Raw genomic sequence first — 24,972 nt, 5'->3', positions numbered from 1 at the left:
TAGGTTTAGAGTGCGACAGCACTGACGGAAGCCGAGAGTGCCACAGCGTGATTGTAGGTTTAGAGTGCGACAGCATTGATTGAAGCCGAGAGTGCCACAGCGTGATTGTAGGTTTAGAGTGCGACAGCACCGAAGGAAGCCGAGAGTGCCACAGCGTGAATGTAGGTTTAGAGTGCGACAGCACCGAAGGAAGCCGAGAGTGCCACAGCGTGAATGTAGGTTTAGAGTGCGACAGCACCGAAGGAAGCCGAGAGTGCCACAGCGTGATTGTAGGTTTAGAGTGCGACAGCACCGAAGGAAGCCGAGAGTGCCACAGCGTGATTGTAGGTTTAGAGTGCGACAGCACCGAAGGAAGCCGAGAGTGCCACAGCGTGAATGTAGGTTTAGAGTGCGACAGCACCGAAGGAAGCCGAGAGTGCCACAGCGTGAATGTAGGTTTAGAGTGCGACAGCACCGAAGGAAGCCGAGAGTGCCACAGCGTGATTGGAGGTTTAGAGTGCGACAGCACCGACGGAAGCCGAGAGTGCCACAGCGTGATTGTAGGTTTAGAGTGCGACAGCACCGAAGGAAGCCGAGAGTCCCACAGCGTGATTGTAGGTTTAGAGTGCGACAGCACAGAAGGAAGCCGAGAGTCCCACAGCGTGATTGTAGGTTTAGAGTGCGACAGCATTGATTGAAGCCGAGAGTGCCACATCGTGAATGTAGGTTTAGAGTGCGACAGCACCGAAGGAAGCCAAGAGTGCCACAGCGTGAATGTAGGTTTAGAGTGCGACAGCACCGAAGGAAGCCGAGAGTCCCACAGCGTGAATGTAGGTTTAGAGTGCGACAGCACCGAAGGAAGCCGAGAGTGCCACAGCGTGAATGTAGGTTTAGAGTGCGACAGCACCGAAGGAAGCCGAGAGTCCCACAGCGTGAATGTAGGTTTAGAGTGCGACAGCACCGAAGGAAGCCGAGAGTCCCACAGCGTGAATGTAGGTTTAGAGTGCGACAGCACCGAAGGAAGCCGAGAGTCCCACAGCGTGAATGTAGGTTTAGAGTGCGACAGCACCGAAGGAAGCCGAGAGTCCCACAGCGTGATTGGAGGTTTAGAGTGCGACAGCACAGAAGGAAGCAGAGAGTGCCACAGCGTGATTGTAGGTTTAGAGTGCGACAGCACCGAAGGAAGCCGAGAGTGCCACAGCCTGAAAGGAAGCTTAGAGTGCGACAGCACCGAAGGAAGCCGAGAGTGCCACAGCGTGAATGTAGGTTTAGAGTGCGACAGCACCGACGGAAGCCGAGAGTGCCACAGCGTGAATGTAGGTTTAGAGTGCGACAGCACCGAAGGAAGCCGAGAGTTCCACAGCGTGAATGTAGGATAGAGTGCGACAGCACCGAAGGAAGCCGAGAGTGCCACAGCGTGATTGTAGGTTTAGAGTGCGACAGCACCGAAGGAAGCCGAGAGTGCCACAGCGTGATTGTAGGTTTAGAGTGCGACAGCACCGAAGGAAGCCGAGAGTGCCACAGCGTGAATGTAGGTTTAGAGTGCGACAGCACCGACGGAAGCAGAGAGTGCCACAGCGTGAATGTAGGTTTAGAGTGCGACAGCACCGAAGGAAGCCGAGAGTGCTGCAGCGTGAAAGGAGGTTTAGAGTGTGAGAGCACCGAAGGAAGCCGAGAGTGCCACATCGTGATTGTAGGTTTAGAGTGTGAGAGCACCGAAGGAAGCCGAGAGTGCTGCAGCGTGAATGTAGGTTTAGAGTGCGACAGCACCGACGGAAGCAGAGAGTGCCACAGCGTGATAGGAGGTTTGGAGTGTGACAGCACCGAAGGAGGCCGAGAGTGCCACAGCATGATAGGAGGTTTGGAGTGTGACAGCACCGACGGAAGCCGAGAGTGCTGCAGCGTGAAAGGAGGTTTAGAGTGTGAGAGCACCGAAGGAAGCCGAGAGTGCCACATCGTGATTGTAGGTTTAGAGTGTGAGAGCACCGAAGGAAGCCGAGAGTGCTGCAGCGTGAATGTAGGTTTAGAGTGCGACAGCACCGACGGAAGCAGAGAGTGCCACAGCGTGATAGGAGGTTTGGAGTGTGACAGCACCGAAGGAGGCCGAGAGTGCCACAGCATGATAGGAGGTTTGGAGTGTGACAGCACCGAAGGAAGCAGAGAGTGCCACAGCGTGATAGGAGGTTTGGAGTGTGACAGCACCGAAGGAGGCCGAGAGTGCCACAGCGTGATTGGAGGTTTAGAGTGCGACAGCACCGAAGGAAGCCGAGAGTGCCACAGCGTGAATGTAGGTTTAGAGTGCGACAGCACCGACGGAAGCAGAGAGTGCCACAGCGTGAATGTAGGTTTAGAGTGCGACAGCACCGAAGGAAGCCGAGAGTGCTGCAGCGTGAAAGGAGGTTTAGAGTGTGAGAGCACCGAAGGAAGCCGAGAGTGCCACATCGTGATTGTAGGTTTAGAGTGTGAGAGCACCGAAGGAAGCCGAGAGTGCTGCAGCGTGAATGTAGGTTTAGAGTGCGACAGCACCGACGGAAGCAGAGAGTGCCACAGCGTGATAGGAGGTTTGGAGTGTGACAGCACCGAAGGAGGCCGAGAGTGCCACAGCATGATAGGAGGTTTGGAGTGTGACAGCACCGACGGAAGCCGAGAGTGCCACAGCATGATAGGAGGTTTGGAGTGTGACAGCACCGAAGGAGGCCGAGAGTGCCACAGCGTGAAAGGAGGTTTAGGGTGCGACAGCATTGATTGAAGCTGAGAGTGTGAGATCCTCAGGGTGCAACTACAGGGGAATGTTTGGTGTGTTGCTGCCCCAATTGTTCTATTAGACGATTAGGTCCGGAGACTCTGGTGGCAGTATCCACAAGAGCGTGTCTTCATGGGGGGATGCCACACACCCAATATTTACATTCGTGAGTTATCAGTGGTGTTTGTGAGCTCCTGGTAAGCTCAGGGTTGGTGCCCGGTACCCACAAACCCTGGGAAGCAGGAGGTGGTTAGGATGCCTCAGAAGCCCTATGGCCTCAGTTCATGCAACAGTAGAAGTTTATGCTTCTGGTTTCAAACGCACCCCATGCACACGAGGGTGTTTTATGTGCAGCACTTTAGGTTTGAGGTGACCTGGTAAATGGGTTTATCCCAGTGAAGTAGCAAAAGATGGCACTTCCTTTAGGTCACACACAGTCAGTTACAAGAGGTGATGAGTTGACAACAGGGATGTTTTTAGATGCAGGGGATGTCAACAGACCACCCATTCCAAAGATACTGTGTCCCAGGGGTGCGGTGATCGAGCCAATATCAAGAAAAAACAGAAAGAGTGGTTGTGAAAGCGACAGACGAAACTTTGTGAGGGATGATGCCAAGAGCAGGAAATCAACCTCACCCTGAAGAACATGGGAAGAAACATCAACCTCTCTTCCTAAAACGTCCACAGTGCACGAAACGTCTCTACTGAATAAAGGGTCCTTTTTGGTATGTCCATATCTGTAATTCCCATTGTATTTGTTTGTGGTTTTTAAGGTTCATCCTCATTAAAAATGAAAAAAATATTTTGGAATGAATGTACCACAACAGGCAATCTGCCAACCTGGAGTATAGTGTTGAGGGAACAGATTCTCTGTAAAACCATTTACTGCTTCTTGAAATGAAGTTCACAATAAATGAATTATCTGCCACAAAATGAAAACATGCTTGAGGTGGCTGGAAAACACATACAGGGACAAATAGGGCGAGTCTCTCTTTCTGCAGCAAACACATTAACCCAATAGTCTAACTCACACCAAAACCAACAAGGAAGCAAATAGAAGCTTAAGAACAGAAAAGCGAACATTCATTGATGGTCTTGCCACAGAAGCCCGGGAAGCAACAAGCCATGGAAACTTGAAAGAACTCTACAACATAACAAGGAAACTCTCCAGGACATAACGAGGAAATTCTCTGGAAAGCCAGAAAGACCTGCTAAAGATAAAGCTAGGAAGACAATCAGGGGTAACAAAGGCCAACAACGAAGAGGAGGTGAGCATTTTGAGGAATTGCTGAACCAGCCCGTGCGACAGTCTCCACCAGACATACAGCCAGCTGTCAAGGACTTGCCAATCACCCGCAGCTGACCATCCAAGGAAGAAAAACAGCAAGCCATCAAACATGAGATAAATGAGAAGGCAGCAGGACCAGACAACATCCCTGAAGAGGCACCGAAGGCAGACATTGTAGCTTCAGTAGACATGCTCTACCCCATGTTTGGAAGGCTCTTTAAAGAGAAAGTGGTGTCATCAGACTGGAAGGAGGAATATCTCATCAGGATCCTCAAGAAAGATGACGAGTAATTGCGCAAACTACAAGGGGATAACTATTCTATGAACCCCAAGTGAGTGTTCAACAGAGTCACCCCAAACAGAATGAAGGAATAAGTCAGTGTCCAGCTGCAAGACCATCGAGCTGGCTTCTACAAAGGCAAATCCTGCACAGAACAGGTCCCTAAGAATCACCAGAAACTCTTACGTGCAAGATATTTCAATGAGGACAAATCACGGAAAACTTCCAAGTGAGGACTTGAGTCCGCCAGGGTTGTTTACTCTCAACCTTTTCTCTTCCTGCTGCCCCTAGACTGGATCATGAAGTCATACACAGCAAGTAGAACAAATGGGATCCAGTGGAGACCGTCGATGCAACTCGAGGACTGGACTTTGCAGACGACCTGTCCCTAGTCTCCCATACCCATCTCCAGATGCAATAGAAGGCTGGCAGTGCGGCAGCTACATCAGCACAACTTGGCCTCAACATCCACAGGGGAAAATCAGAATCCCGAAGGCTAACACGGCCCGCACAACTGCAGTCACTCCTGCAGGCGATGCAATGGAAGAGGTTGAGGCCGTCACCTAAGTGGGCAGTGCCCTGGACAAACATGGAGGCACAGATGCTGATGCCAAGGCAAGAATTGGCAAAGCAAGGACTGTCTTCATTCAGCTAAAGATCTGGAGCTGCATGGACCTAACACTGCAAACCAACGTCAGGAACAGCAACGTAAAATCAGTCCTTCTGGAGCAGAAAGTTGGAGAACAACAGTGATCACCACCATCAAAGTCCAGACCTTCGATCAGCACCTGCCTGAGGAAAATTCTTCATATCCACTGGCCAGACATCATCAGCAACAATAACTTATGCCAGCTAACCTTCCAGCTCCCTGCACATGAAGAAATCACGAGAAGACGTGCAGTGGATAAGCCACACCCTCCACAAGTGTGCGTCAAACAACACCAGGCAAGCCCTGACCTGGCATCCCCAAGGGAATAGGAAAAGAGGGAGGCTAAAAACACCTGTCACCGAGGCCGCGAGGCTGGCTGCAAGGAGATGGGCTACACCTGGAGTCAGATTGAAAGAAAAGCCCAGGACAGAGACGGCTGGAGAGTCCTGGTTGATAGTCTATACCCCAGGAGGGGCAGTAGGCATGAGTAAGTAAGTAGGTTCTTACTGGCAATGAAAGTTACGAGCAGCACTTTACACACAAATCACTGCAGCAGACAATGCACCTCCGGGGCATGTATGCTCAACTTACCAGTATTTGTATTGTCATTTTTTGTGGACCTCTTGCTTTGATATATTTAGGAATGTTCTGTCCACCACCCATTGGACTGAATTCCTTCACTTTCCCCAGTACCAGTATTTAACGTTCCCACAAACAGAACCCCCAGCAGACAACAGTCACCCCAGCAGACACATGTTGCACAAACCAAGGTGATGGTTGGGATAGCTCCGAATTACACATCTCAAGTATTAAGGACTAACATGCGCCCAAGTGGGAGAAGGCGGAGAGTGCAACGCCACGGAATGGGGGTGAAGAATGCCACAGCACAGAAGAATGAGAGTGCAATACCAGAAGATGGAGGTGAAGAGTGCCACAGCACGGCAGGATGAGAGTGCAATACCAGAGGATGGAGGTGAAGAGTGTCACAGCACCAAAGGATGAGAGTGCAACACCAGAGGGCGGAAGTGAAGAGTGCCACAGCACAGTAGAAGCATGACAGTGCCACAGCACAGGATGAAGGCTTAGTACAAAACCAAAGTATGGAGGTGAAAGGTGCCACGGCACAGAAGGATGATGAGAATGCCACAGCACAGGATGAAGGCTAAGAGTGCAACACCACAGGATGGAGGTGAAAGCACAGAAGGAGGATGAGAATGCCACAGCACAGGATGAAGGCTAAGAGTGCAACACCACAGGATGGAGGTGAAGAGTACAACACCAGATGATGGAGGTGAAGAGTGCCACAGCACAGGATGAGAGTGCAACACCAGAGGATGGAGGTGGAGTGCCACAGCACAATAGAAGGATGAGAGTGCCACAGCACAGGATGAAGGCTAAGAGTGCAATACCACAGGATGGAGGTGAAGGATGTCACAGCACAGAAGGAGGATGAGAGTGCCACAGTACAGGACGACGTCTAAGAGTGCAACACCACAGGAGACAGGTGAAGAGTACAACACCATATGATGGAGGTGAAGAGTGTCACAGTGCTGTGGGCTTAGATGTTGTGCCAGTGCTGTGGGTTCAGACTTTGAGCCAGTGCTGTGAGGCTGTTGACTCAGGCATTAGATAGTGTTGTTGGCTGTGGGCTCAGATTTTGTGTTTAAAGCCTTCTGCAGCAGTCGGCATGTATAAAGCCCTCTGCAGCCTCAGCAGCAGTAGGCACGTTTAAAGCCCTAGTAGCAGTAGGCATGTTTAAAGCCCTAGCAGTGGTCGGTATGTTTAAAGCCCCCTGCAACGGTAGGCATGTTTAAAGCCCTCAGCAGCGGTAGGCCTGTTTAAAGTCCTCTTCAGCAGTGGGCATGTTTAAAGCCCTCTGCAGCCTCAGCAGCAGTAGGCATGTTTAAAGCCCTCAGCTGCAGTAGGCATGTTTAAAGCCCTCAGCAGCCTCAGCAGCAGTAGGCATGTTTAAAGCCCTCAGCTGCAGGAGGCATGTTTAAAGCCCTCAGCAGCCTCAGCAGCAGTAGGCATGTTTAAAGCCCTCAGCTGCAGTAGGCATGTTTAAAGCCCTCAGCAGCCTCAGCAGCAGTAGGCATGTTTAAAGCCCTAGCAGCAGTCGGCATGTTTAAGGCCCTAGCAGCAGGGGGCATGTTTAAAGCTCTCAGCAGCGGTAGGCCTATTTGAAGCACTCAGCAGCAGTAGGCATGTGTAAAGCCCTAGCAACAGCAGGCATGTTTATAGCCCTCACAGCAGGGGGCCTGTTTAAAGCCCTCAGCATCAGCAGCAGTAGGCCTGTTTAAAGCCCTCTGCAGCAGTAGGCATGTTTAAATCCCTCAGCAGCAGTAGGCATGTTTAAAGCCCTTTGCAGCCTCAGCAGCAACAAGCATGCTAAAACCCTAGCAGCAGTAGGCATGTTTAAAGCCCTCACAGCAGGGGCGTGTTTAAAGCCCTCAGCAGCAGTAGGCCTGTTTAATGCCCTCTGCAGCAGTAGGCATGTTTAAAGCCCTCTGCAGCCTCAGCAGCAGCAAGCATGCTAAAACCCTAGCAGCAGTAGGCATGTTTAAAGCCCTCTGCAGCAGTAGGCATGTTTAAATCCCTCAGCAGCAGTAGGCCTGTTTAATGCCCTCTGCACCAGTAGGCATGTTTAAAGCCCTCACAGCAGGGGACATGTTTAAAGCCCTAGCAGCAGTAGACATGTTTAAAGCCCTTAGCAGCCGCTGCAGCAGTAGGCATGTTTAAATCCCTCTGCAGCAGTAGGCAGGGGCCTGGCCTGACCCCACACACCCTTCTCGGTGCCCAGAGGTACCGCCCCCCCCCCCCCCCCCCCCCCACCGCCTTGGTGAGACATGGGTGTATCCAGTCCGCCAGACCTCGCCCGCTTTCAAAATCGGAGTTGCCTGAATACAAAATGACTCATTTTAAAAGATATACACGGAACATAATGTTTGTTTTAAACATTTCGTCGGTGGCTTCCGTTTGACACCCTGCGATTCTGTTTCAGTAATAATTCTTGCTTTTCAAAGTTTATAGCATAAGTAAGTCAGAAGTATGTGACAGGTACATTGCATTAATGTGATTTAAAGGTAGCATGTATCAGACGGCACAAGTCACTTAGCGGCACTGGCAAGGCGCCAGCTTCTCGGCGCTGGCACGATCACCACCCGCGGTTTGCACTAGTGCCAGACATTACAGTTAACAGCGCTTTAAATAGAAATATAGCAGTGCAGGCACTCACTGGCTGGAGTACCTGTTGCTCCTGAGAAGTGCCGATACTCTCTCATTAAATGTACAGCAGCAGTGCTGACTGCTTAGAAGTGCAAGTGCAAATACTGAGTACCGGAGAGCACCTGCCCATTTAAAGCCCTGGTTTACTGACCCTACAGATCGCAGTTCCAGCAGGGGGCGCTGCAAAGGGAGGGCTACAAACCCAGGAGTAACCGATGCAAACATGAAACATTAAAGCAATGAAATGCAAGCGTGTCGGCGCCGAGCATGTAACACCAGCGTCACCGAGTGCCTCGCCTTACCTAGCGCACTGAAGCGGACACGCTGGTCCAGTGAGCTGTGTAAGTCACTCATCCGCCCTGAAGGAGCTCCCGCAGCCACGTGACCGTCTCTATGCGGCCACAGCACTGCCCCAGGGGCCCCTGCTGCCAGGAGACGTCCAGGTTAACCTCTGGGGTAAAGTCCACCCCAGTCCCGTGCCCTACAGCCCCCTCCTCACTCCAGAGGTTTGTAGGGTGGCAGGACCCATTGCCCCACGGCACAGCCCCCTTACCTGAGAGTCTGTCCCACAGGTGGCCCCTCGGAGCTGGGGCAGGGCAGCGCGGCCGGGGGGTCTGTCCAGGGCCCCTCACTGGTCAGCTCAGGTACAGGCGGCTGTGGGGCCAGTGGCAGGGAGGCGGGACACTCTCTGTGGGACACGTGTGAGCGGTCTTTGCACCGAGGGAGGGTGTGTCCAAGCCTGGCCGGGTGCCCTCTCCTGTAACCCTGTCACTGCTGGGCGCAGGACCGACGCTATACAGGTGAGTACAGATGAATACAGGTGTGTAACCCTGTCACCGCTGGGCAAAGGAGTGACGTTGCACAGGTGAGTACAGGTGAATACAGGTGTGTAACCCTGTCACCGCTGGGCGCAGGACCGACGCTATACAGGTGAGTACAGATGAATACAGCTGTGTAACCCTGTCACCGCTGGGCAAAGGACTGACGTTGCACAGGTGAGTACAGGTGAATACAGGTGTGTAACCCGGTCACTGCTGGAGGCAGGACTGACGCTGTACAGGTGAATATAGGTGTGTAACCCTTTCACTGCTGGAGGCAGGACACACACTGTGGCACATGTCATGTGAATGGTCTTTGCACTGAGGGGGGTGTGTCCCAGGCTGGCCGGCTGCCCTTTTCCCATAACCCTGTCACTGCTGGGTGCAGGACTGACGCTGTACAGGTGAATATAGGTGTGTAACCCTTTCACTGCTGGGCGCATGGCCAAGGCTGCACAGGTGAGTACAGGTAAATACAGGTAAATACAGGTGTGAACTAAAAGAGGTGTGGATTTAACCCTTAAGAAAAAGGGGGGACCAGGAGATTGATTGGTCCAGTGCACGCTCTCCCAATCTACTATATAGCAAAATGAGTGCCTTTAACCCTGTCACAGCTGGGCCAGGACTGATGCTGCACAGGTGAATACAGGTTAATACAGGTGTGTAACCCTGTCAGTGCTGGGCACAGGATTGATGCTGCACAGGTGAACACAGGTAAATATAGGTTTGTAACCCTGTCACTGCTGGACGCAGGGCCAGTACTGCACAGGTGAATCCATGTGTGTAACGCTGTCACTGCTGGGCGCAGGACCAAGGCTTCAATGCAGATAAATACAGGTAAATACAGGTCTGCCTTTAACCCTGTCACTGCTGGACACAGGTGCAGTGCTGTACAGGTGAATACAGGTGGATACAGGTGTGTAACCCTGTCACTGCTGGAAGCAGGACCAACGCTGCACAGGTAAATACAGGTGAATATAGGTCTGCCTTTAACCCTTAACCCCGTCACTGCTGGACGCAGGACCACTGCTGCACAGGTGAATACAGGTCTGTTTTTATCCCTTTCACTGCTGGGCGCAGGACAGCACTGCCCAGGTGAATACAGATCTGCTATTAACCCCTTCACTGTTGGGCGCAGGACCAGCTTTGCTCAGGTAAATGCAGGTCTGCCTTTAACCTTTTCACTGCTTGGTGCACTGCACAAGTGAATACAGTAACAAGTGTGTACTAAGTCAGGTTTGCCTTTAACCGTTTCACTGCTGGGTGCAGGATCAGTCTAGCACAGGTGAACACACGTCCTCCTTTAACCCTTTCTCTTCTGGGTGCAGGACCCGCCTGCACAGGTGAATACAGGTAAAACAGGTAACTAACTGCAAGTGTGTACTACGTGAGGTCTGCCTTTAACTCTCTCACTGCTGGCTACAGACTGAAGTCTGCACAGGTGAGTGCAGATGAATACTGTTGTGAACTACGTGAGGTCTGCCTTTAACTCAAACTGCTGGCAGCAGGACCAATGCTGCACAGGTGAATTCAGGTAACTACAGGCTAAGCCCTATACACATGTGTTAGAAATTGGGTCTCTAGTTGGCAGAGGTATACACCTTTGTCCAAATAGGGATGACAATACTAGTCAGGGTACGTCACACAATCCAAATTATTCTGTGCCCACCCTCTGGTAGCTTGGCACTGAGCAGTCAGGCTTAACTTAGAAGGCAATGTGTAAAATGCTTGTGCAATAAATCATATAGTAACACAGGGAAAACACCACAAAAATACACCACACAGGTTTAGAAAAACATAGGCTATTTGTCTAGTTAAATTAAGGTCAAAGATTCAATAAGCATAAGTTGAGTTATTACTTTTGCAAGATCAAAAAGAGTCTTAAATCTTAGAAATCAACAGTTGTCTGTTATTTGCACAAAGTACCTGGTTTGCATCAAAAATAACATGCACGGACACCGCAGAGAAGGAGATGCGTGGAAAAATAGGGTGTGCGTCAGATTTCCTGACGCGGTACAGATGATGCTTTGTTTCTTTCCATGCTGCAAGGGACTTTGCGTCGATTTCTGGCATGCAGCTTTAGTTCCTCTCTGTTAGAAATGGGGTCTTTGGTTGGCAGTCAGGTTACCCCCCCTGTCCTAATAAGGAACCTCATTCTAGTCAGGGTAAAGGAGAATCAGACTCAGTTAACCCCTGCTCACCCCCTTGGTAGCTTGGCATGAGCAGACAGGCTTAATTTCAGAAGCAATGTGTAAAGTATTAGTTACCAACACAAACAGTAATACAGTGAACCACTACAAAATGACACAACACAGATTTAGAAAAATAGGTATTACTTATCTAAATAAAACAAGACCAACATGACAAAAATCCAACATACACAAGTCAAGATATGAATTTTCTAAAGAATAAGAGTCTTAGGGGGTTATTCCAACTTTGGAGGAAGTGGTAATCCGTCCCAAAAGTGACGGTAAAGTGACGGATATACCACCAGCCGTATTACGAGTCCATTATATCCTATGGAACTCGTAATACGGCTGGTGGTAAATCCGTCACATTTGGGACGGATTACCACCTCCTCCAAAATTGGAATAACCCCCTTAATCCTTAAAAAACAGTGAGAATGCTGTTGTTACACAAAGTACCTGGTTAGCGTAAAAAATAAAAAGCTGCATGGGTGAGCTTGTGTTGGAAAAGGGTGGCAATGTATCAATTCCTTACTCCCAAGTGAGGCTGTGCATCGTTTCGTTCTCCAGTCGGGTTGCTGATGCGTCGTTTTTCTCCCTCGCAAGAGAACGATGCATCAGTTTCCAGATGGGGCACCTCAAATCCGCACATAGTCGGGTTGACTTGCACGCCCAGGGACGATGCGTGGAAAATCTGGTTGCACAGTGTTAAAAAACTGTGCTGTGTGGGGTTTGCATCGTTTACAGCCTCCGCAAGCGGGTGTTGCGCGTCGTTTCTCCGGCCGCAATACGTCGATCTCCCAGCCGCGATGCAGGTGGAGCGTCGATTTCAGTCGTGAAGCCGGCGGCGCATCGTTTATCAGCCGCGTTGCGGAAGGTGCGTCATAAATTTCCCCGCACAGCGTTCTGTGCATGGATTTTCACTTCTTGTCTCTCAGCTTCACCTTTCAAGGGCCCAGGGACTGGAAAGGGCACAATTTGGCAGGTCAGGAGTCCCAGCAGAGAGTCAAGGTGCTGGCAGCGGAAGTCTTTGATGGCCCTGAGACTTCAACAACAAGAGGCAAGCTCAGTTCAAGCCCTTGGAGATTCTTCTCAAGCAGGAATGCACAACAAAGTCCAGTCTTTGTCCCCTTTCACAGGCAGAAGCAGGAACTGCAGGATAGCCCAACAAAGCACAGTCACAGGCAGGGGCAGCACTTCTCCTCAGCTCTTCAGCTCTTCTCCTTGGCAGAGGTTCCTCTTGGTTCCAGAAGTGATCTAATTTTCAGGGGTTTTGGGTCCACTAAATATACTCCTTTCTGCCTTTGAAGTAGGCAAACTTCAAAGGAAAGTCTCTCTTGTTTGTAAGATCCTGCCTTGCCCAGGCCAGGCCCCAGACACACACCAGGGTGTTGGAGACTACATTGTGTGTGACCACTCCTCCCATCCCTCCCAGCACAGATGGCTCATCAGGATATGCAGGCTACACCACAGCTCCCTTTTGTGTCACTGTCTAGAGGAGAGGTGCAAACAGCCCAACTGTCAAACTGACCCAGACAGGGAATCCACAAACAGGCAAAGTCACAAGAATGGTTTAAGCAAGAAAATGTCTACTTTCTAAAAGTGGCATTTTCAAACACACAATCTAAAAACAAACTTTACTAAAAGATGTATTTTTAAATTGTGAGTTCAGAGAACATAATCTCCACATTTCTATCTGCTCCCAAAGGGAATCTGCACTTTAATAGTATTAAAAGGAAGCCCCCACGTTAACCTATGAGAGAGATAGGCCTTGCGCAGTGAAAACCGAATTTGGCAGTATTTCACTGTTAATACTTGTAAAACACATCCGTACATGTCCCACCTTTAACATACACTGCAACCTTCCCATGGGGCTGCCTAGGGCCTACCTTAGGGGTGCCTTACATGTAAGAAAAGGGAAGGTTTAGGCCTGGCAAGTGGGTACACTTGCCAAGTCGAACTGGCAGTTTAAAACTGCACACACAGACACTGCAGTGGCAGGTGTGAGCCATGTTTACAGGGCTACTCATGTGGGTGGCACAGCCAGTGCTGCAAGCCCAGTAGTAGCATTTGATTTACAGGCCCCAGGTGGAGGAAAGTACCATCTTGCCTGGCATGTTACCCCCATATTTCACTGTATGTATGTTGTTTTAGTCCATGTGTCACTGGGACCCTGCCAGGCAGGGCCCCAGTGCTCATAAGTATGTGCCCTGTATGTGTTCCCTGTGTGATGACTAACTGTCTCACTGAGGCTCTGCTAACCAGAACCTCAGTGGTTATGCTCTCTCTTTACTTCCAAACTTGTCACTAACAGGCTAGTGACTAAACTTACCAATTCACATTGGCATACTGGTACACCCATATAATTCCCTAGTATATGGTACTGAGGTACCCAGGGTATTGGGGTTCCAGGAGATCCCTATGGGCTGCAGCATTTCTTTTGCCACCCTTAGGGAGCTCTGACAATTCTTACACAGGCCTGCCACTGCAGCCTGAGTGAAATAATGCCCACATTATTTCACAGCCATTTTACACTGCACATAAGTAACTTATAAGTCACCTATATGTCTAACCTTCACCTGGTGAAGGTTGGGTGCCAAGTTACTTAGTGTGTGGGCACCCTGGCACTAGCCAAGGTGCCCCCACATTGTTCAGGGCAATTTCCCTGGACTTTGTGAGTGCGGGGACACCATTACACGCGTGCCCTACACATAAGGCACCACCTATGTGTAGCGTCACAATGGTAACTCCGAATATGGCCATGTAACATGTCTAAGATCTTGGAATTGTCACCCCAATGCCATTCTGGTATTGGGGAGACAATTCCATGATCCCCCGGGTCTCTAGCACAGAACCCGGGTACCGCCAAACTGCCTTTCCGGGGTTTCACTGCAGCTGCTGCCAACCCCTCAGACAGGTTTCTGCCCCCCGGGGGCCCAGGCAGCCCTGGCCCAGGAAGGCAGAGCAAAGGACTTCCTCAGAGAGAGGGTGTTACACCCTCTCCCTTTGGAAAAGGTGGGAAAGGCTGGGGAGAAGTAGCCTCCCCCAGCCTCTGGAAATGCTTTGATGGGCACAGATGCTGCCCATCTTTGCATAAGCCAGTCTACACCGGTTCAGGGATCCCCCAGCCCTGCTCTGGCGTGAAACTGGACAAAGGAAAGGGGAGTGACCACTCCCCTGACCTGCACTTCCCAGGGGAGGTGCCCAGAGCTCCTCCAGTGTGCCCCAGACCTCTGCCATCTTGGATTCAGAGGTGTTGCTGGCACACTGGACTGCTCTGAGTAGCCAGTGCCAGCAGATGACGTTAGAGACTCCTTCTGATAGGCTCTTACCTCTCTTAGTAGCCAATTCTCCTTCCTAGGTAGCCAAACCTCCTTTTCTGGCTATTTAGGGTCTCTGCTTTGGGGATCTCACCAGATAACGAATGCAAGAGCTCATCAGAGTTCCTCTGCATCTCCCTCTTCACCTTCTGCCAAAGGATCGACCGCTGACTGCTCAGGACGCCTGCAAAACCGCAACAAAGTAGCAAGACGACTACTAGCAACCTTGTATCGCTTCATCCTGCCGGCATTCTCGACTGTTTCCAGGTGGTGCATGCTCTGGGGGTAGCCTGCCTCCTCTCTGCACCAGGAGCTCTGAAGAAATCTCCAGTGGGTCGACGGAATCTTCCCCCTGCAACCGCAGGCACCAAAAGACTGCATCACCGGTCCTCTGGGTCCCCTCTCAGCACGACGAGCGTGGTCCCTGGAACTCAGCAACTCTGTCCAAGTGACTCCCACAGTCCAGTGACTCTTCAGTCCAAGTCTGGTGGAGGTAAGTCCTTGCCTTCCCACGCTAGACTGCATTGCTGGGTACCGCGTGATTTGCAGCTGCTCTGCTCCTGTGCACTCCTCCAGGATTTCCTTTGTGCACAGCCAAGCCTGGGTCCCCGACACTCCTTCCTGCAGTGCACAACCTTCTGAGTTGTCCTCCGGCGTTGTGGGACTCCCTTTTGTGACTTCGGGTGGACTCCAGTTCACTCCTCTTCCAAGTGCCTGTTCAGGTACTTCTGAGGGTGCTGCCTGCTTCTGTGAGTGCTCCCTGACTTGCTGGGCGCCCCCTCTGTCTCCTCCTCCAAGAGGCGACATCCTGGTCCCTCCTGGGCCACAGCAGCACCCAAAAACCTCTACTGCGACCCTTGCAGCTAGCAAGGCTTGTTTGCAGTCTTTCTGCGTGGGAACACCTCTGCAAGCTTCATCGCGACGTGGGACATCCGTCTTCCAAAGGAGAAGTCCCTAGCTCTCTTCTTTCTTGCAGAACTCCAAGCTTCTTCCAACAGGTGGCAGCTTCCTTGCACCCTCAGCTGGCATTTCCTGGGCTCCTGCCCACTCTCGACACGGTCGCGACTATTGGACTTGGTCCCCTTCTCTTATAGGTACTCAGGTCCGGAAATCCACTGTTGTTGCGTTGCTGGTGTTTGTTCTTCCTGCAGAATCCCCCTATCACGACTTCTGTGCTCTCTGGGGGTAGTAGGTGCACTTTACACCTACCTTTCAGGGTCTTGGGGTGGGCTATTTTAATAACCCTCACTGTTTTCTTACAGTCCCAGCGACCCTCTACAAGCTCACATAGGTTTGGGGTCCATTCGTGGTTCGCATTCCACTTTTGGAGTATATGGTTTGTGTTGCCCCTATACCTATGTGCTCCTATTACAATCTACTGTAACTTTACATTGCTTGCATTACTTATTTTTGCTATTACCTGCATAATTTTGGTTTGTGTACATATATCTTGTGTATATAACTTATCCTCATACTGAGGGTACTCACTGAGATACTTTTGGCATATTGTCATAAAATAAAGTACCTTTATTTTTAGTACTTCTGTGTATTGTGTTTTCTTATGATATTGTGCATATGACACCAGTGGTATAGTAGGAGCTTTACATGTCTCCTAGTTCAGCCTTAGCTGCTTTGCCATAGCTACCTTCTATCAGCATAAGCTACTAGAAACACCTCTTCTACACTAATAAGGGATAACTGGACCTGGCACATAGTGTAAGTACCCTAGATACCCACTATAAGCCAGGCCAGCCTCCTACATTGGTTGTGCAGCGGTGGGATAAGTACTTGTAACTACTTACCACTTTGTCATTTTGTACTTTTCATAAGAGAAAAATATACAAAACAAGTTCAGTGTATGTATACCTAACCAAAAAGTGTTGCTTTTCTCCTCTTAAACTTTTTACAAAGTACTGAAAATATTCTAAAACTTCTAAAAGTTTCTAAAAAGTTAGAAAAAGTTTTTTCTCTGTTTTTTAAAAAGTTCTGAAACTTTTTCTCTCTTTCTCACTATCTCTAAACCTTTTGCTATTATGTCTCTGGTAGATTCTGCTCCCAAAACTGTCAATGCTACTTATGACATCTTAAATTACAAGAGCTTAAGGAGTCTCTGCTTAGATAGAGGTTTAGTTATAGGAAAGAACCCTACAAAAGAGTTTCTGTTCAATATGCTTGTTGTAGATGATGAAAACCAGGCTGGTCCATCAAATGAGAGGTAGGAACATATAGAAACTTCCCAGTCTGATTCAGAAGAATTCCCTGAGAAGAATGGGGAGGGTTCAGATAAGGGCCTGCTCCCTAGCAGGACACCCAGTAATGTTGGTAGTAATATAGGTTCCCATCACAGTAGGGCATCCTTTATTCCTAAAGGCCAAGTTACAAAGGTCCAGACAGTTAGGGACAGGTCCCCCTCTGTTGTTTCAAACTTGTCTTCTGTGTCAAAGCATTCCCAACCCACCCACCCTGAAGACAACATGTTAGAAAGGGAACTCAAAAAGTTTAGAGTGGAAGAGACCAGACTGAAGCTTAAACAGCAACATCTGGCCTTAGATAGGGAATCCCTAAACATTGAGAAAGAAAGACAGAGGTTGGGGTTAGGACTCCATGGTGGAAGCAGCAGTATTCCTGATAGTAATCCTGTTAGAGAGCATGATTCCAGGAATCTGCACAAGATAGTCCCCCCTTACAAGGAGGGGGATGACATCAACAAGTGGTTTGCTGCACTTGAGAGGGCCTGTATGGTACAGGGAGTCCCTCAAAGGGAGTGGGCTGCTATTTTGTGGCTATCTTTCACTAGAAAGGGTAGGGATAGGCTCCTTATTGTTAGAGAAAGTGAAGCTAACAATTTAACAGTTTTGAAGGATGCACTCTTGGATAGATTTGGCTTAACCACTGAACAATACAGGATTAAGTTCAGAGACACCAGAAAAGAGTCCTCTCAAGACTGGACCGATTTTGTAGACTGTTAAGTGAAGGCCTTGGAAGGGTGGTTACATGGCAATAAAGTTTCTGACTATGAAAGCCTGTATAATCTTATTCTGAGAGAGCATATTCTGAATAACTGTGTGTCTGACTTGTTACACCAATATCTAGTGGACTCAGATCTGACCTCTCCCCAAGAATTGTGAAAGAAGGCAGACAAATGGGTCAGAACAAGAGTGAACAGAAAGGTTCATACAGGGGGTGACAAGGATGGCAAGAAGAAGGATGGTAAGTCTTCTGACAAGGGTGGGGACAAAAGTAAACATACAGAGTCTTCATCAGGCCCACAAAAATCCTCTGGTGGGGGAGGTGGGTCCAAATCCTCTTCAAATCAAGTTAAAAAGCCTTGGTGTTATTTGTTTAAAGTCAAAGGCCATTGGACAACTGATGCCAGTTGTCCAAAGAAAAACACCAAACCTCCCACTACCACAACCCCTGCTGCAACTCCTAGGGCCCCTGGTAATAGCAGTGGTAGTGGGAGCAAACCTACTAATAGCCAATCCAAGCGAGTAGCTGGGCTCACTTTTGGTAACTTAGTTGGGGTTGGTCTGATTAGGGAGACCACAGAGGCTGTGTTAGTCTCTGAAGGTGCCATTGATTTGGCTACCTTGGTTGCTTGTCCCCTCAATATGGATAAGTACAAGCAACTTCCCCTAATAAATGGTATTGAGGTTCAGGCCTACAGGGACACAGGTGCCACTGTTACTATGGTGATAGAGAAACTGGTCCACCCTGAACAACACCTACTTGGTCACCAGTACCAGGTGACAGACGCTCATAACAACACCCTTAGCCACCCCATGGCTGTTGTGAATCTCAACTGGGGGGAATACTGGTCCAAAGAAAGTTGTGGTTGCCTCAGATTTACCTGTAGACTGTCTACTAGGGAATGATTTAGAGACATCAGCTTGGGCAGAAGTGGAGTTGGAGGCTCATGCAGCATGGGCATATTTTTGCTTTAACCAGGGCTCAGGCCAAAAAGCAAAAAGGACAGGGTAACTTGGATCCTGGAACAATGGACCAAGTACTCCCTAAAGCTAGGGGTAGAAAGGGTAAATCCCTACCCACTATCCCTCCCTCTACAGATGATTCCCCTTCTGAGGAAGAGGAATTTCCTCCCTGTGCAGAACCTTTACCAGATGAGCTGGAAGCAGACACTGCTGAGCTTTTGGATGGAGGGGGGCCTGCCAGGGAAGAGCTGAGTGTGGCACAGCATACCTGTCCCACTTTAGAAGGTCTCAGACAGCAAGCTGTCAAACAGCAAAATGGGGATGTCAGTGACTCACATAGAGTTTACTGTGAGGACAACCTCTTGTACACCGAGGCAAGGGACCCAAAACCTGGAGCAGCCAGGAGATTGGTCATTCCCCTGCAGTACAGAGAGTTCCTCCTAACTCTGGCACATGACATTCCTTTGGCTGGGCATTTGGGCCAGATCAAAACATGGAAAAGGCGTGTCCCCCTGATTCACTGGCCTAGGATGTCAGAGGACACTAAAGATTTTTGCAAGTCTTGTGTGACCTGCCAAGCCAGTGGCAAGACTGGTGGCACACCAAAGGCTCCCCTTATTCCACTACCTGTGGTTGGGGTCCCCTTTGAAAGGGTAGGGGTTGACATAGTTGGCCCCCTTGACCCTCCTACTGCTTCAGGCAATAGGTTTATCTTGGTGGTTGTGGACCATGCCACAAGATATCCTGAAGCAATTCCTCTAAGGACCACTACAGCTCCTGCAGTGGCAAAGGCCCTCCTGGGAATCTTTTCCAGGGTGGGTTTCCCTAAAGAGGTTGTATCAGACAGGGGTAGCAACTTTATGTCTGCATACTTGAAAGCTATGTGGAAGGAATGTGGTGTAACATACAAATTCACCACTCCTTATCATCCACAAACTAATGGACTTGGAGAGAGGTTTAATAAAACTCTCAAAGGTATGATAATGGGACTCCCTGAAAAACTCAGGAGGAGATGGGATGTCCTGTTACCTTGCCTCCTTTTTGCTTACAGGGAGGTACCCCAGAAAGGAGTGGACCTCAGCCCCTTTGAACTCCTCTTTGGACACCCTGTAAGAGGTCCACTAACACTTGTGAAGGAGGGTTGGGAACAACCTTTAAAAGCTCCCAAACAGGACATAGTGGACAATGTACTTGGCCTAAGATCTAGAATGGCTGAGTACATGAAAAAGGCCAGTACAAACCTTCAGGCCAGTCGAGAGCTCCAAAAGCAATGGCATGACCAGAAGGCTGTTCTGATCCAGTACCAACCAGGACAGAAGGTGTGGGTATTGGAGCCTGGGGCACCAAAGAGCACTCCAGGACAAATGGAGTGGACCCCATCTCATTGTTGAGAAAAAGGGTGAGGTTACCTATTTGGTAGACCTGGGCACTGACAGGAGTCCCCTTAGGGTGATTTATGTCAACCGCCTAAAACCCTACTATGACAGGGCTGATCTCACCCTGCTCATGACAACAGATGAGGGACAGGAAGAAGAGAGTGACCCTCTCCCTGATCTCTTCTCATCCACTGAAGAAGATGCTTTAGTGGAGGGAGTAGTTTTGGCAGATTGTCTGACTGCAGAACAGAAAGACAACTGCATAAATCTCCTTGGACAATTTTCTGAACTCTTTTCAACTGTGCCAGGCACCACATCTTGGTGTGAACACACAATTGATACTGGAGACAGCATGCCTGTCAAAATTAAAATCTATAGGCAACCTGACCATGTCAGAGACTGCATAAAACACGAGGTTCAGAAAATGCTTGATCTGGGAGTGGTTGAACCTTCTGAAAGCCCATGGGCGAGTCCTGTGGTGCTTGTACCAAAGCCTCACTCAAAAGATGGAAAAAGGGAGATGAGGTTTTGTGTAGACTACAGAGGTCTCAATCAGGTAACAAAAACTGATGCTCACCCTATACCCAGGGCAGATGAGCTCATAGATACACTGGCATCTGCCAAATATCTAAGCACCTTTGATTTGACTGCAGGGTATTGGCAGATCAAATTGGCTGAGGATGCTAAACCTAAAACTGCATTTTCAAATATAGGAGGGCACTACCAATTTACAGTGATGCCCTTTGGTTTGAAAAATGCACCTGCCATTTTTCAGAGGTTGGTGAACACAGTCCTACATGTGTTGGAGGCTTTTAGTGCAGCATATCTAGATGATATAGCTGTCTTTAGCTCCACCTGAGATGAGCACCTGGTCCACCTTTGGAAAGTTTTGGAGGCCCTGCAAAAGGCAGGCCTCACTATCAAGGCCTCAAAGGGCCAGATAGGGCAGGGAGAGATGGTTTATCTGGGACACCTGGTAGGTGGAGAACAGATTGCACCACTGCAGGGAAAATCCAAACAATCATGGAATGGGTTCCCCCTACAACTCAAACCCAGGTGAGAGCCTTCTTAGGCCTCACTGGGTATTACAGGAGATTCAGTAAAAACTATGGCTCCATAGCAGCCCCACTTAATGATCTCACTAGTAAGAAGATGCCTAAAAAGGAATTGTGGACAGCTAGCTGTCAGAAAGCTTTTGAGGAGCTCAAAGAGGCCATGTGCTCTGCACCTGTCCTAAAAAGCCCATGTTACTCCAAGAAATTCATTGTTCAAACTGATGCATCTGAATTAGGGGTAGGGGCAGTCTTATCACAACTGAATTCTGAGGGCCAGGATCAACCAGTTGCTTTTATCAGCAGAAGGTTGACCCCTAGAGAAAAGTGTTGGTCTGCCATAGAGAGGGAGGCCTTTTCTGTGGTCTGGGCACTGAAAAAGTTGAGGCCATACCTGTTTGGCACTTACTTTATTGTTCAGACAGACCACAAACCTCTACTTTGGCTAAAACAAATGAAAGGTGAAAACCCTAAATTGTTGAGGTGGTCCATATCTCTACAGGGGATGGACTATACAGTGGAACATAGACCTGGGAGTACCCACTCCAATGCAGATGGACTCTCCAGATATTTCCACTTAGACAATGAAGACTCATCAGGTCATGGCTAGTCTTATTGTCCTTCGTTTGGGGTGGGGGGGTGTTGTGTTAGAAAGTACCATATTGCCTGGCATGTTACCCCCATATTTCACTGTATGTATGTTGTTTTAGTCCATGTGTCACTGTGCTCATAAGTATGTGCCCCGTATGTGTTCCCTGTGTGATGCCTAACTGTCTCACTGAGGCTCTGCTAACCAGAACCTCAGTGGTTATGCTCTCTCTTTACTTCCAAATTTGTCACTAACAGGCTAGTGACTAAATTTACCAATTCAGATTGGCATACTGGTACACCCATATAATTCCCTAGTATATGGTACTGAGGTACCCAGGGTATTGGGGTTCCAGGAGATCCCTATGGGCTGCAGCATTTCTTTTGCCACCCTTAGGGAGCTCTGACAATTCTTACACAGGCCTGCCACTGCAGTCTGAGTGAAATAATGCCCACATTATTTCACAGCCATTTTACACTGCACATAAGTAACTTATAAGTCACCTATATGTCTAACCTTCACCTAGTGAAGGTTGGGTGCCAAGTTTCTTAGTGTGTGGGCACCCTGGCACTAGCCAAGGTGCCCCCACATTGTTCAGGGCAATTTCCCCAGACTTTGTGAGTGCGGGGACACCATTACACGCGTGCCCTACACATAGGGCACCACCTATGTGTAGCGTCACAATGGTAACTCCGAACATGGCCATGTAACATGTCTAAGAAGCGGAATTGTCACCCCAATGCCATTCTGGTATTGGGGAGACAATTCCATGATCCCCCGGGTCTCTAGCACAGAACCCGGGTACCGCCAAACTGCCTTTCCGGGGTTTCACTGCAGCTGCTGCTGCTGCCAACCACTCAGACAGGTTTCTGCCCCCCGGGGGCCCAGGCAGCCCTGGCCCAGGAAGGCAGAACAAAGGATTTCCTCAGAGAGAGGGTGTTACACCCTCTCCCTTTGGAAAAGGTGAGAAAGGCTAGGGAGGAGTAGCCTCCCCCAGCCTCTGGAAATGCTTTGATGGGCACAGATGCTGCCCATCTTTGCATAAGCCAGTCTACACCGGTTCAGGGATCCCCCAGCCCTGCTCTGGCGCGAAACTGGACAAAGGAAAGGGGAGTGACCACTCCCCTGACCTGCACCTCCCAGGGGAGGTGCCCAGAGCTCCTCCAGTGTGCCCCAGACCTCTGCCATCTTGGATTCAGAGGTGTTGCTGGCACACTGGACTGCTCTGAGTGGCCAGTGCCAGCAGGTGACGTCAGAGACTCCTTCTGATAGGCTCTTACCTCTCTTAGTAGCCAATCCTCCTTCCTAGGTAGCCAAACCTCTTTTTCTGGCTATTTAGGGTCTCTGCTTTGGGGATCTCACCAGATAACGAATGCAAGAGCTCATCAGAGTTCTTCTGCATCTCCCTCTTCACCTTCTGCCAAAGGATCGACCGCTGACTGCTCAGGACGCCTGCAAAACCGCAACAAAGTAGCAAGACGACTACTAGCAACCTTGTATCGCTTCATCCTGCCGGCTTTCTCGACTGTTTCCAGGTGGTGCATGCTCTGGGGGTAGCCTGCCTCCTCTCTGCACCAGGAGCTCTGAAGAAATCTCCAGTGGGTCGACGGAATCTTCTACCTGCAACCGCAGGCACCAAAAGACTGCATCACTGGTCCTCTCGGTCCCCTCTCAGCACGACGAGCGTGGTCCCTGGAATTCAGCAACTCTGTCCAAGTGACTCCCATAGTCCAGTGACTCTTCAGTCCAAGTCTGGTGGAGGTAAGTTCTTGCCTCCCCACGCTAGACTGCATTGCTGGGTACCGTGTGATTTGCAGCTGCTGCGACTCCTGTGCACTCCTCCAGGATTTCCTTTGTGCACAGCCAAGCCTGGGTCCCCGACCATACTAAACATGACCTGACTACCCCTTTCTGATCAGAATCTACCATTCAAACAGTATATGATGGCAGATCTAATTCTAGCCTATGAAAGGAGCAGGCCTCACAGTAGTGGAAAACAAATTTAGGAGTTTTACACTACCAGGACATATAAAACACACTTTTATATGTCCTGCCTTTTACCTACATATCACCCTGCGCTATGGGTTACCTAGGGCCTACCTTAGAGGTGACTTATATGTAGAACAAGGGGAGTTTAAGGCTACTTATGTGGGTGGCACAATCAGTGCTGCAGGCCCACTAGTAGCATTTAGTTTACAGTCCCTGGGCACATGTAGTGCACATTACTAGGGACTTACAAGTAAATTAAATCTGCCAATTGGGTATGAGCCAATGTTATCATGTTTGAAGGGAGAGGGCATATGCACTTTAGCACTGGTTAGCAGTGGTAAAGTGCGCAGAGCCCTAAAACCAGCAGAAACAGTGTCAGAAAAGTGGAGGGAGGCAGGCAAAAAGTTGGGGTATGACCACCCTAAGGCTGTCAGGTCTAACAACATGAAGACGGGTAAATACAAGTAACTGACTACAAGTGTGTACTAAGTGAGGCTTGCCTTTAACCCTTTCACTGCTGGCTGAAGTCTGCACCGGTCAATACAGGTAATCACAGGTGTGTACTAAGTAAGACCTACCTAAACTCTTTCACTGCTGGGCGGAGACTCCACGTTGTACAGGGCCTACAAGTACTTACAGGTGTGTACTGAGGAGGTCTGTCTTCAACCTTTTCACTGCTGGATGTAAGGTCAACACGGTGCAGGTGAATACAGGTAATTCAAGGTGTGTACTGAGTAGGACCTGCCATTAACCCCCTCACTGCTGGCCACAGGCTCAATGCAGTGCTGGTAAATAAAGGTTAATTACTGGTATGTACTAAGTAAGGCCTGTCATTAACCCTCTCAATGCTGGACAGAGGCACAACACTGCCTAGGCGAATATCTTATGTACTTGAACTACATTTCCAGACTCTGTGCCCCTGAACTGCTGGACACAGCTTCAACAGGTGAATACTGGTCCATACTAGAAGTATCTTTCCAGACTCCATAACCCATGCACTGCTGGGCGCAGTCTAAAGACTGAACTTGTGAATGATGATGTGTACTAAGACCTGAATTTCTAGCCTCTATAGCCCTTTATCTCCTGACCACAGGCCCAACACTGAACAGGTGGATACTGGTGCATACGAATACTGTCTTTTGAGTCCCTATATCCCATGCACTGCTGTATACAATTCGAACCCTGAACATGTGAATGCTCGTGTGTACCAAGACCTGTCTCTTCAGTGGCTGTATTCCTTCCACTGCTCAGGGGTTGGACTGGAGGCCAGAATAAGCCTCAGCAAAAATTTTCAAACCGGCCCCACACTGCTGTAGACCACAACTAGAACAGGACCATGTGGCATGTTTGGGTCATTGGCAGCCTATCCTGCTCTGACAGCAGCCCCTCGCAAGTAGCCTACCAGGAAAATCCCAGACTGGCAAAATGTCTGGCCTTGCACTGTTTGTCACAGGCTCAGCCTTGAGCAGCAGATTATAGGTGTGTCCCTGACCTACCTTTCCCTAGTAGTCGCAGGCTCTGGAATGAACAGGTGAGTCCAGGTGGA

The 24,972-nt window shown here is 49.5% G+C and overlaps 1 protein-coding gene across 2 annotated transcripts in view; it reads right to left on the bottom strand.

Annotated features, from left to right (window-relative positions):
* Positions 1 to 24,972, bottom strand: part of LOC138293672 (glycerol kinase-like) — a 102,851-nt gene that overhangs the window by 46,080 nt on the left and 31,799 nt on the right. The window contains exon 1 of one of the 2 annotated variants that reach the window (XM_069232976.1): positions 8,718 to 8,895. The exons of the other annotated variant lie outside the window; for it this stretch is intronic. The gene's annotated coding sequence lies outside the window, so the exon portion shown is untranslated. Of the gene's footprint in view, positions 1 to 8,717; positions 8,896 to 24,972 lie in introns of those variants that run through there. 2 annotated transcript variants of the gene reach the window in all.

This window comes from Pleurodeles waltl, chromosome 4_2 (genome assembly GCF_031143425.1).
Source record: "Pleurodeles waltl isolate 20211129_DDA chromosome 4_2, aPleWal1.hap1.20221129, whole genome shotgun sequence".
Taxonomy (NCBI): domain Eukaryota; kingdom Metazoa; phylum Chordata; class Amphibia; order Caudata; family Salamandridae; genus Pleurodeles; species Pleurodeles waltl.
Note: the sequence above shows the minus strand (reverse complement) of the source record. Positions and strands in the feature narration are given on the sequence as shown.